General features: G+C 36.3%; 1 protein-coding gene across 11 annotated transcripts in view; it reads right to left on the bottom strand.

The window, feature by feature from the left end:
• Positions 1-12347, bottom strand: part of dlgap2a (discs, large (Drosophila) homolog-associated protein 2a) — a 249872-nt gene that overhangs the window by 107722 nt on the left and 129803 nt on the right. For 4 of the 11 annotated variants that reach the window (XM_087290537.1, XM_087290539.1, XM_087290538.1 and 1 more), the window contains one exon: positions 11108-11202. The exons of the other annotated variants lie outside the window; for them this stretch is intronic. The gene's annotated coding sequence lies outside the window, so the exon portion shown is untranslated. The remainder of the gene's footprint in view (positions 1-11107; positions 11203-12347) is intronic. 11 annotated transcript variants of the gene reach the window in all.

The raw sequence follows: 12347 nt of genomic DNA, 5'->3' as shown, positions 1-12347 counted from the left end.
AAAGTTATCAAAAACTATATTTCAAATAAATGTTATTTTTTATTTTTTTATAGTTTAAAAATTTTTTTTAGTTTTGGTGACTAGAAGAAATAGCAGACAAAATTAACAGTAAAGACTAGAGTAATGATGATGAAAATTGGGTTTTGCCATCACACACACTTATGAATCTTAACACCATATTTTACAATTCATTCATTCATTTCCTTTCAGCTTAGTCCCTTTATTAATCTGGGGTCGCCACAATGGAATGAGCCGGCCACTTATCTAGCATATGTTTTATGCAGAGGGAAACATCCACACACTCATTCACACACATACACTATGGACAATTTAGCTAATCTAATTTACCTATACCACATGTCTTTGGACTTGAAGGGAAACCGGAGCACCAGTAAGAAAACAACGCTAACACGGGTAGAACATACAAACTCCACACAGAAATGCCAACTGACCCAGAAAAGGCTCGAACAGTGACCTTCTTGCTGTGAGGCGATCGTGCTACTCACCTTGACACCATTTTTTACTATACATATTTATATAAATACTTAATTTTAAGTAAAAGGAAAAGATCATAATACATGTCCAACATGTTTGAGTTTATTTCTTCTGTTCAACAGAAAAGAAGATATTTTGAAGAAAGTAGGAAAGCCATTGACTTCCATAGCTTTTTTTCCTAGAGTATATGCCACCGGTTACTGGTTTCAAACATTCTTTGAAATATCTTGTTTTGTGTTCAACAAGAAGAAAAGAAAAATATACAGTATAGGTTTAAAACCACTTAAAGGTGAGTAAATGCTGAGTATATTTTTTATTTTTTATTGTACTATTACTTTAACTTTGCTAAATTCACACAGGTGTCACACCTTATAAACTCCTACCCCATAAATAATGTTTATTTATGCCCTATGTAACTGAAATATTTTTAAAGTTACATCAGAGCGAGTTTCACAAGGAACCTTGAAGCCGTACGTCTCTTAGGACCAAGATAGCATCAACTTTCTCTCCACAACACGTCACCTTCAGTTGGCCTCAAAAACAAACCTCAATCCACTCATGCAGGCATGTCAGCCGGCAGCGGCGGGGCTGAGAGATCGATGTCGGAGATGCATCTGTAATCTTCATCTCACCGTGTGGGACAGATATGTCTCAGCAGAGTACAGAGCTGGAGAGATTCAATTACAGGAGCAGCACTGAGGAAAAACAGCTGTCTGCCTAGTATGGCCTAAATCTGGTTAAATACCATTAGACGGCACAACTGGAAAAGTCACTGATAACATCAGAGTACATCTCCCGACTGATGAATTAGACAGTGAAACACACACCATGAGTAAAATATATATACTGTATGTATTTCCCTTTGTTTATGTACAGTGCTTTTCTAAATAAAAGCTCAAAAGTGATGACTAAGGAGAATGTATTCAATTATTTGTATAACTGACAAAATCAGCTGTTATCTAATACATAATATTAATGAGTAGAATTTAAATGGCTGGTTTGCTCAACGATTTCTTTTGAATGCTCATAGTAAACATTGACAAACTTCATGTCATCTTCGTTACATTGTGACTTTCACGTTGTATTTCTCCCACTAGTGGAAGGTGTGCCTTAGTGTCCCACCAGTAAAGATATACAGCCATATCACATTGCAACAAGTGTGATGTTGCGTTTAAACAACAGAGTAAATTAATAAGTTTACACAACAGAGAAAATTAAACTTGTGTCTAAAAATCCTTTTGTATGAGAAACTTTCTTCCACCATTCCTTCACATTTGCAGCTGACGTCTGAACAGCAGAAACCATTGCTACTTCACCAATGTCACTTTAGAGCTAGTATTTGAATGAATCTCTAGCTTAAAGTCTATAGCGATGACAAAGCATGTAATTATGCTGACATTTTAAGATTATAAGGCTGAACGGCATGAAATGCCATCAGTCTACAGACATTTCTCAGTATTTCTCTGTTATCACATTATTAACACCGAAAAAGCCAAAACAACGCAATCACTACCAGATTACTGTTGTGTAATCGCTAAACACATTTGGGCATTTCTTCTTTCTTTGGTTTTTACTGAACTAGTCTGCAGTAACCAAAACAGGAGGCTCATTAGAAACAAACAGATGAACAACCAGTAATTCAGGGTTATAAAAAGCATGGCCAACACAAAATACATCCATTCCTGATATGTAAGTCCCATCTTACACTAAATAGTATAAATGAAAGAGATGAAATAGATAAAAGAGATGGACTTAGAATGTCTCTTGCCTGTTTAATAATGTTTTGATTAGCTGTAGTTTGAAAATATGCCGATCTTTTCTCCTCTAAGAGCTTATTATGCCGTCTCTGTCACCATCTTGTGGATGGACAACATCAACCACCTTTGCTCTGCTCAGTTTAACAGGCTGATGGCTGCGGACTTGCTGTATCTCCGAAATGATAAATTTTTAAAATAGACACTATGCTTATAAATAAACTGCAAATTTGTTTATTCTAAACAACTACATTCTTGCCTAGGGTGAGGAGGCTGTACAAGTGCTGTTATTACAAGAATATCACACGGTTATCAGCCAATCAGATTTGAGAACCAGACAGAACTATAGTATATGTAAATTTTGGACCATCAAAAATAATCTATGTTAAGCACCATTCAATCATATAGAGAAAAATCCTGGAATGTTTTCCTTTAAAAATACAATTTCACCTTAACTGAATACAAAAATTTGTATATATCTTAGATGCCATGAAGAGGAATCAATCACAAACGATTATGGCTAAAATTCATATATTCTGTAAACATTTGAAATGGATCAAAACAGTTTATCAATGTAAGGCTGGTTTACACCTCAGTCATGGACTAGAATCTGTTACACTTTTGTACTTATCTTCCAAGAAAATGTATTCTTTTTTTAAGAATAGAGTCAATAGGTGTATAGGATCAAAGCTATCCATCTCAGATGCAGAAAAGCTAGTCCATGCTTTCATGACTTCGAGACTGGATTACTGTAATGCTCTATTTGCTGGCTGCCCAGCATCCTCTATTAACAAACTTCAATTAGTACAAAATGCAGCAGCCAGAGTTCTGACCAGGTCTAGAAAATATGATCATATAACCCCAATTTTATCCTCCCTACACTGGCTGCCTGTTAAGTTTCGTTTTGAATTTAAAATATTACTTCTCACCTATAAAGTTCTAAATAATCTAGCTCCTGTTTATCTAACCAACCTTCTGTCTCGCTACAAACCAACTCGCTCTTTAAGATCTCAAAATTCAGGGCTTCTGGTAGTACCTAGAATAGCAAAATCAAGTAAAGGAGGTCGAGCCTTCTCTTTCATGGCTCCTACACTCTGGAATAGCCTTCCTGATAACGTCCGAGGCTCAGACACACTCTCCCAGTTCAAAACTAGATTAAAGACCTATCTGTTTAGTAAAGCATACACTCAATGCATCACCTAGTGGGTTCCACATAGGCTTCTGCATCTTGCTTATATACACTATGAACAGCAGCTACGCTAATTATTTTCTTTATTCTCTATTTTCACCTGGGGATCCTCATCCCGAGGTCCTCAGATTATGCGGAGTCACTGATTGGATCCAAGACCAGCGACGTGATGATCCCAAGGATTCCATATCCGGGACCAGGCCATATCCTGAGCTGCTGCTGCGCTGATGGTCGTGGGGAGTGGAGAACATGAGTCTGATTCCAGCGACGCTCCAGGGACAGACGAGTCTTCGCTGAGGCCATCTTCCAGCCTAAACCACGACGAATGAAGTTCTGCACAAGAATTTTGGCCAGCGGAGAAATTAAAATGGTCGTGCCCAACTGAGTCTTGTTCTCTCAAGGTTTTTTTTCTTCACTCCCATCAGGTGAAGTTTTTTTCCCTCTCCGCTGTCGCCACTGCCTCGCATGGTTCAGGATTGGTAGAGCTACGCATCGATGAATTGGCTCTTCAGTGTTTGAACTCTCAGTAATGATTAAATCACACTGAACTGAGCTAAACTGAACTGAACTGAACTTAAACACTAAAACCTGAACCACACTGTTCCAGTTACTGAACCACACTGTTCCAGTTACTATGACCATTTATGTGAAACTGCTTTGACACAATCTACATTGTAAAAGCGCTATACAAATAAAGCTGAATTGAATTGAATTGAAATTGAAATTAGAAAAACTGACTTGCTGCATTAGAAAATCCCTTAGAAAAAAATGTATGGTTTAAGAGTTATGACTTACGTTAGAGATCTCACAGCTTCTGTCATATCTAGAATCTTCTTTCAAAGATTTTGAAGAATGTACAGTATTTTGAAAAACAGTATTTTTTCCACCTTTTTTGTTAAAATTCACTTTTCCCTTCACTAATAGATGAGTGTATAGTAGATGGCTGTATTTTAGTATACAATGCATTTCATATACTTATACCACCAAAAAAAAGTTTATCAAAATTGTCCTAAGACAAGACTTTTTGATGCTATTTTATTTAACAAAAACTAATACCTCTATTATGGTGACCCAGTGGAGCAGTAGGTAGTGCTCTCACCTCACAGCAAGAAGGTTTCTGTGGCGTTTCTGTGTGGAGTTTGCATGTTCTCCCTGCGTTCGTATGGGCTTTCTCAGGGTGCTCCAGTTTCCCCCACAGTCCAAAGACAGGTGAATTGGGTTCGCTAAATTGTCAGTAGTGTATGCTTGTAAATGGTGTGTGTGTGGGTGCTTCCCAGGGATAGGTTGCGGCTGGAAGAGCATCCACTGCGTAAAAACGTGCTGAATAAATTGGCGGTTCATTCCGTGTGGCGACCCCGGATTAAGTCGAAAAGAAAATGAATGAATGAATGAATGAATGAATAATACCTCTATTATATATTTTTGACATTGCATTGTAATATTTCACACAATAACAGTAACTAGGTCATAGTATTTATATTTTATTGATATTATATTGCCTTGATTACTTTTAGTTTCTCCTTTGTCAGTGACTAAATTTGTCTGCCAATTAATTAACTAAAATAATTGTAATTGTAATGTGAACTATTCTTTAATTTTCTAGCCTAAAATTCTAGTTTCTATTTGAAACCATGCAAGTGAAATTAGCCATCTCCTACAGCACAAACAATAGATTTACAATTAAAAAAGATAACATCACCAATACTGACTATCAAAAGCTCAACTGAACAGCCAATTTTACTGCCAATATTGTGCTACTGATGTACTGAGAAACCCTACTTGCACTGATCTCCATCACAAAGATGAGAGGTTTTATGAGGGTATCCCTAACAACACAACTGACAGTCCCTTAGTGCATGAGCTACATGTGGGCGGCCTTCAACCATCATCAGTTTCCATAGCAATGAAGTACCGGTGGGCAAAATCTAAATCAAATCTCAAGGGAAAAGACAGAGCTTGAAGCGTGTGAGAAAAAAAGCATGGCTGACATCACATTCACATGCCACTGGCATCCCAGACTGCTGTTGAAATTGTAGGCCACTCTAAGTACATCTAGCACATTCCTGTACTCACTCGTTTTTTAGTTTTTTTTTTTTTTACTTCAACTTGTCTCTGCTTCTTTTTTTTTCTTTTTTTTTTTTTTGAGTCCAAGCTCAACTCACTGCCATATACATGTGGCATATTGGCATGAAATAGTATGATCCTGACATTCAAAAATTATGTAAAGCCAGCCAATTAAATTGTATCTTGGGATTTTAGATAGATTTGATCATTTTTTGGTGTGTGTAGTAAACAGACTGCTGAGGCAATGTAATTGCCACTCACAATTGCCACTTTATTCCTACTTGCCTAAAAAACTCTCATACATTTACAGTATATTTAGAAACTCTTATATATTTTTTTTTTCAATGCATATTGCAAATTGTGCATTAATGACACAAACCTTCAACTTCAGTGAGTAGCTAATTATTCTAAATAAATATATTTAAACTGAATAAAAAAATCAGTCCTAGAGAAAACATATTTGCCACATAGTACTAGTTGCTTATCATAACATAAAATTGACTTAAATTAACATGAATGCAATTACACTCACCAGCCACTTTATTAGGTACACCTATCCAACTGCTCATTAACCCAAACTTTGAATGAGGCAATCACATGGCAGCAACTCAGTGCATTTAGGCATGTAGACATGGTCAAGAAGATCTGCTGCAGTTCAAACTGAGCATCAGAATGAGGAAGAAAGGTGATTTAAGTGACTTTGAATGTGGCATGGTTGTTGGTGCCAGACAGGCTGGTCTGAGGATTTCAGAAATTGCTGATCTACTGAGATTCTCACACACAACCATCTCTAGGGTTTACAGAGAATGGTCTGAAAAAAAGAAAATATCCAGTGATTGGCAGTTCTGTGTGCACAAATGCCTTGTTGATGCCAGAGGTCAGAGGAGAATGGCCAGACTGGTTCCAGCTGATAGAAAGGCAACAGTAACTCAAATAACCACTCGTTACAACCGAGGTATGCAGAGGAGCATCTCTGAACACACAACACATCGAACCTTGAGGAGAATGGGCTACAACAGCAGAACCACACCGGGTGCCAGTCCTGTCTGCTAAAAACAGGAAACTGAGGCTACAATTAGCAGAGGCTCACCAAATTGGACAATAGAAGATTATGAAAACGCTGTTTTGTCTGATGAGTCTGGATTTCTGCTGCGACATTCAGATGGTAGGGTCAGAGTTTGGAGTCAACACCAAGTATTGACCATGTCCATCCCTTTATGATCACAGTGTACCCATTTTCTGATGGATACTTTCAGCAGGATAAGACACTATGTCATAAAGTGCCTAATATATCAGACTGGTATCTTGAACATGACAATGAGTTCACTATAGTCAAATGGCCTCCACAGTCACCAGATCTTAATCCAATAGAGCCCCGTTGGAATGTGTTGGAATGGGAGATTCACATCATAAATGTGCAGCCGACAAATCTGCAACAACAACGTGATACTATGGAACAAAATTTTAGGAGTATTTCCAGTGCCTTGTTAAATCTATGCAACAAAGGATTAAGGCAGTTCTGAAGGTAAAAGAGGTTCAACCCGGTACTAGTAAGGTGTACCTAATAAAGTGGCCAATGAGTGTACAGTATATTGACAGTACAACTAAATAGCAAAATTTTAAATAGACTTTAGGTGACTTTGCCTCAGATATACAGTACTTCGCTTTTTTAATGATCTGCGAATGGATTCATATCCATATCGCACAGATACTCCAGTCTTTTCATTTTCATTTTCTTTGTGCTCTATGCGTAGTGCACAAAACTCTGTATCTAAAACTGCAGGAAATGAAAATTGAATATAAGGTAAAGGTTAGAATAAGATGTACAATGTACAGTATGCACACTGTGCAATATCAAAATTCATATTCAGACATACACAGAAACATCTACCTCCACACGATGTGATATTCATGCATTGGCAAAAATTACTGCAGTCTATCCTTATCCTAATCTAAGCAAATTAATTACTGCAACTAGTTACTGTACTTTATAACAGTAACACATTGTTTCATATACTGTAATCAGACGATTGCCTATAGTTATGTCTCTATTTCTTTCTGCCATTTGCCAAATATTCCTTCAAGTCTTAATTAAACCCATTATTCACATTTTTACTCAATGTCGGCTTGATTCTGCATGCATCATTAAGACAGCTCAACAGGAGAGCAGAGATCGGGAGACTTCCCACACACCACAGACAAAGCACTACGCAGTTAAAACCTGGTCCAGAATATAAACCTTTTAAATAGATTAGTAAAAGTCAAGGTTGGCTGTAAAAGCTTTAAAACTGGCCCATAAGACAAAGTTCGGCCTACAAGTACGCGAGTTTACGGTCAGATATATCCCAGAACTGGATTTTACTCCCCAGTCTCTCTTTGGCAGACATCCTGTCCATCTCCCCTCTAATCAATGTAAATGGATTTTTGAAATTAAAAATCTATGCTGCCCAATTCGGTGTGAGTTGATGCATGTCCCCACAGAGGGACTGTGCATTAGCGCATAATGGCATTACACAGAGCTGTGGGGCAGAAGGAAACTGACGGGACCTGCTCAGATATCATGTAAAGACAGCGTGAGGACAGGACAGGGCAGACACCAGACCACTCCGTGCCTCCTTATTACTGTCTGCATGCTGACTACAGAACGGCAGATTTTATCCCCATTAAAGGGGACTGGACGTGTTATGACAAAAGCCTAATGTCCATCCTGACCACAGTACACTGAGGAGAACTGGAGACCTGACATCTTTTGTTGGTTATTAATGTGAGCTCATTCTATTAAATGTAACATCAATCAAGTGGAAACTCGCAAAGTACATTGTTTTTGCATTTCAAATATGCTGTTTTTGCTATGTTATTTATTTAGAAACAGACAGTGACATTTGACAACTGTAGTTTTATCTTTTTTCTTTTTCTTTTTTCTTTTTTTTACAAAAAATAGATAATACACAACTTTACAGTGGTAGTTCAACTGAAAATCAATATTATAACATGATTTAACCACTCTCAAGGGATCCTAGATGTATATGACTTTAATTTTAGTCGAATCCAATCAATGAGTTATTTTAAAAATCAATCTGGACATTGCAAGCTTAAAAACAGCAATAGGCAGTTGTTCACATGGCGGCTCTGGGTGGGGGTATCCTACAGTATGTTGCTGTCTTCTTGGTGAAAAAAACCTTATGCTGGATAAGTTGGCGGTTCATTCCGCTGTGGCAACCCAAGGTTAATAAAGGGACTAAGCAGAAAAGCAGCTGCATTACCTACTTATTACATACCTACATTATTTTTAAACATTATTTACAATATTAAGCTGAAATGTGGTTAAGTTAAATTAACATTAAAACATGTTGGCATGACTTTGTGACAATCATTGTTGGGTAAGTTACTTAAAAAAGTTATGAATTACTAATTACTGTTTACGTTATAGGAATTTAACCTATTTAAATAAATTTTTAATTATGTAACTTTTTACTAATTACTTGGCTAAATACTAAAAATCCACATCTCAATGCACAAATATAATATCATTCTTAATTCATAATGCGGTAGTGTGTAATCTGCTTCTCCGGATCAATACCTTATATTGGCATGAATTAATTTCCTTTATTTACCCCCTGAGCTGTGATTGTATTAATGTGGGTCTACTTTTTTTGACTTGTTTTAGAGCTGGAGTCAACTGAAAAAAAAGTCATATACTGTACACATGCTTTGATACTAAGTGAATTATTGGCCAATCTGCATTTTATGGTGATCTAACTTTTCAAAGCGGCACTGAAATTAAAGACTTTGAATTAAAAACAATTTTTAGCAAAAAAAAATAAATAAATAAAATCACATCCCCCTAAAGTCAGTTTCCTGTCTCTGACCTTTGAAAACAATTGTTTTCTTTTTGCCCCATAACACTGAACTTTGCCCAAGACCTCAAATCGGTCATAAAGCAGCAGTTACCTTATGCTTATTTACAATTGTTTATATAGTGATTGCAAAAATAAATAAACACAACATAAATTATCCCATTATATGAGATAGAAAACAAAGTATGCTTTCTAAAAATAATCTAATTATTTATTTCAGAATAAAGGATAGTCATAGTTTTAGTGGATAAAAAAGGTGTAATAACTTGTGCTGATAGTTCTGATTTGAGTTCATTACAGCTGATTGGACATTGACATGCAGGCTATTCACAGAAGTTTAATGTCTCAGTGTACACAAAGCTCAAAACAGATTTCACAAAGCACCTGGACTGCTTTTCGTTGAAAATTAATGAATTCTTTGTGATTAGTCAGAGATTGTAGAAAGGCAGCTTAAGAGCAAACTTCTAATAAAGCAATTAAAAGTGGTTAACAAAAAAAAGGACAAAACATTTGCAGTAGTTTTTTTGTCTACTATTTTCCAGCACTCGCAAATATCCAAACTCAGAAACTGTGCATCTTGAAGAAAAATATATCAGTAAACAGCGTTTTTTAATCAATTGAAATTGGCTGAGCCAATGATTCAATGACTTAATCATATTTCTTTTCTGAATAAATAAATATTTCTCAACTAATTGTTTGAGCAAACAATTCAATGGCTGAATCGTGCTTCATTCCTGAATAAATCAACATTTTGAGCAAATTGTTTGAGCAAATGATTCAACGACCAACTCATGCTTCATTCCTGAATAAATCAACATGTCGAACAAATTATTTGAGCAAATGAATCAACGAATGAATTATGCTTCATTCCTGAAAAAATCCACATTTTGAGCAAATTGTTTGAGCAAATGATTCAACGGCTGCTTCAATAAATGGATGAGACTTTTAACCCTCTGGGGTCGACAAACAAGCTCTCAAGATTGACCAACAAACTAATATAAGATGTCAACTCTTGGCCATTTATAACATTCAGACACACAGTTCCGCACAGTTTGACAGGTTGACCATTGGATGCTAGCAACAACTTTTTTTCCACACAGTTTACTTTAGAGGTTTGCTTCAAAGATGTTTAGTATGATGTCTCTGGACCAACAGCAGCAGCGAGAATGTGAACAACTGATGCAAAAATTACAATAAAAACTGATCATGTAATATCTCTCCATGAGGTTTAGCTACTTGGATTTCAATATAAGTAATGATGCTAGACAATTTGTCACAGTTTTTGAATCTGTTGTGTGAATCATAATTTACTGATAAATAGAGAATTTTATTGCTAATATGAAAAGCACATTTTTGTATTAAACAGTAATGTTGGTAATTTTGCAGCAATTTACTGGTATTACTACAGTATGTGAAAAGGGCTAATGAATCATAGATGCACTCATTGCCACATACTGCCGCAAACTGCAAAATCAGACGAAATATTTCCAAACAGTGTGATACAAACAGTGCTCAAACAATCAAATAAAAAAACACAATTACCATTTGTGTTAAAATGTCTGATCATGTTTGACACTTCCTCTAATTAACTACTTTGACTGCATTTAATATCTGTGCTTGCATTATATGAACTTTTTTTGTTCAAATATAGAAAAATCCATATCAGGAAGAAGTTAGTGTCAAGTCTTGAGTGCCAACTTGTTTTGCTGCCAATAAATTGAATAAATGGCCCTGTGGTTCACACGCACAGAGAGTGTGAAGCAGCTCTGGAGCAGGGTCAGGATAAAAAGCTTGTTTACAGTGTAGACACTCGTCTCCCTTGGCAACACAGCGGGCAACAATTCTGTCAACACAGACAAAAAAAAGCAAAGTGAGAAGACACTTGAAGAGCTCATAAATAAAAAAAAAGCTGAAAAAACAGGAGCTTTCTATAGCTTTAATTGAGCTCTCTTTCTCTATCACACACACAAACACACACACACACACAACCGCTCCATCTGAGTAAATGATTCGACTTGCCTCTCAATATTCTGAAATCACTCAAGCAGAAGTGCCTGTGAAATCTAGTTGGACTCTTGTGAATCGATTTCAAACATGATGCTCATTGAAGTGAATAAACATTTTCCATACAGACATTAGCTGATGCCTCTCTCTCGTACTGCGTTTCATCACTGTCATGCAACAGAGGAGAACTATTTCCATCAGAGAACATTAAATAACTACACTGAGGATCGGTGTTATGTTCATTTGAATATTTAATTCTCATGTAGCAGGTTTAATTTCCTTTCTGATTGCTCTCTGCGGTTTATCGGGAAGAACAACAGTACAGCAAACTTAATGAAAACATGACGTAATTGTGTACGTTCAGGAGCACTGCACTTTGAATGTGAATTCAGTGCCAACAGATCAAATTCAATAAGATTACAGTATAAAAATGAGAGATATCAGGAATAAGGGATGAATTGTTGGGAAAAGGAATATATTTTTTCTTTTTTTTCTTTTCATTACATATTTGTTTTTGTATTGCTTAAAGGTGATGTATTAACTAAACTTCTTCTCTTGGGTGTGATATGCCTGGCATACTAATAACGCATTCATCAAGTAGATGAAGCTAATAGAAATGCAAAGGCCCGATTGTCTTAAATTAACTAGAGTTCTGCAGGTAAACTTCCTAATGTTGTGCAGAGAATTCATAGAAAAAGAGGATGTATGTATGGGTGCGGCCAATGGAAGACTGAAGAATAATTGACAAGTGACAAACTTCACTAAACTCCACCTGTTAATATCAGCTGCCAATAAAGGTTGGAGTCAGAAAATTAAAATTGTTGGGCACCTCCTGAATGTAATTCTTGCATTATATTGACGGTATCATTCTGTGAATTGAATTATTCAATTGAATCCAATAAATTACTAATATTTTTGACATCGAAGAAAACTGACCATTTTTATTGAACATGATGGAATTTTATTCCAACAAAATGCAACCAA

The sequence above is a fragment of the Danio rerio genome, chromosome 17 (genome assembly GCF_052040795.2).
Source record: "Danio rerio strain M-AB ecotype USA chromosome 17, GRCz13ab, whole genome shotgun sequence".
NCBI classification, from domain to species: Eukaryota; Metazoa; Chordata; class Actinopteri; order Cypriniformes; family Danionidae; genus Danio; species Danio rerio.
The sequence above is the reverse complement of the archived record's forward strand: the minus strand, read 5'-3'. Positions and strand labels throughout refer to the sequence as shown.